Raw genomic sequence first — 1,082 nt, 5'->3', positions numbered from 1 at the left:
ATGTTGGCTATGAGGTTCTTGTATATAGCTTTAATTATGTTGAGGTATATTCTCCGGTCCAATTCCCTCTAGGGCTTTGAACATAAATCCATGCTGAATTTTGTCAAAAGCCTTTTCTGCATCTATTGAGATGACAATGTGGTTTTTGTCTTTGAGTCCATTTATATGATTAATGACATTTATTGACTTGCGCATATTGAACCATCCCTGTATCTCTGGGATAAAGCCTACTTGATCACAGTGAATGATCTTTTTGATATGTGTCTGCACGCAGTTTGCAAGCATTTTGTTAAGAATTTTTGCATCTATGTTTATTAAGAATATGGGTCTATAGTTTTCTTTTTTGGTTTTATCTTTACCTGGCTTTGAATATTAGAGTGATGCTGGTTTCATAGAAGGAATTTGGGAGTTCTCCCTCTGTTTCTATCTTTTTGAATAATTTAAGTAGTATTGGTTGGAGGTCTTCTTTAAATGCCTGGTAGAATTCTGCTGTAAATCCATCTGATCCTGGGGTTATTTTTAGTTGGGAAGCTTTGTATTACTGCTTCAGTTTCCTCATATGTTGTGGGTCTCTTTAAACTGTTGATCTCTTCTTGGTTTAACCTTGGTGGTTACCATGATTTTAAATATCCATCCATTTCTTTTAGATTTTCAGATTTAGTAGCTTATAGATTTTTAAAATATTCCCTTATAATGGTCTGGCTCTTTTAGGTGTCTGTTGTGATGTTTCCCCTTTCATCTCTGATTTTGTTGATTTGTATTTGCTCTTTCTTTCTTTTGGTTAACTGGGTTAAGGGTCTGTCTATCTTGTTTAGCTTTTCAAATAACCAGCTCTTAGATTCATTGATCCTTTCCGTTGTTTTCTTCATTTCTACTTCATTAATTTCTGCTCTGATTTTTGTTATTTCTTCTCTTCTGCTGGGTTTGGGTTTCATTTGTTCTTGCCTTTCCAGTGTATTGAGTTGCAGTGTTAGGTCATTTATCTGGGCTCTTTCTAGTTTTTTAATGTAGGCACTTATAAACTTCCCTCTCCCTCTTAGGACTGCTTTTAAAGTACCCCAGGGGTTGTGTTGTTGTCCTTT

At 35.2% G+C, this 1,082-nt stretch overlaps 1 protein-coding gene across 1 annotated transcript in view; it reads left to right on the top strand.

Annotated features, from left to right (window-relative positions):
* The window catches only part of Dytn (dystrotelin), an 85,191-nt gene that overhangs the window by 57,031 nt on the left and 27,078 nt on the right, over positions 1 to 1,082 (top strand).

This window comes from Nannospalax galili, unplaced genomic scaffold (genome assembly GCF_000622305.1).
Source record: "Nannospalax galili isolate Female #2095 unplaced genomic scaffold, S.galili_v1.0 scaffold281, whole genome shotgun sequence".
NCBI classification, from domain to species: domain Eukaryota; kingdom Metazoa; phylum Chordata; class Mammalia; order Rodentia; family Spalacidae; genus Nannospalax; species Nannospalax galili.
Note: the sequence above shows the minus strand (reverse complement) of the source record. Positions and strands in the feature narration are given on the sequence as shown.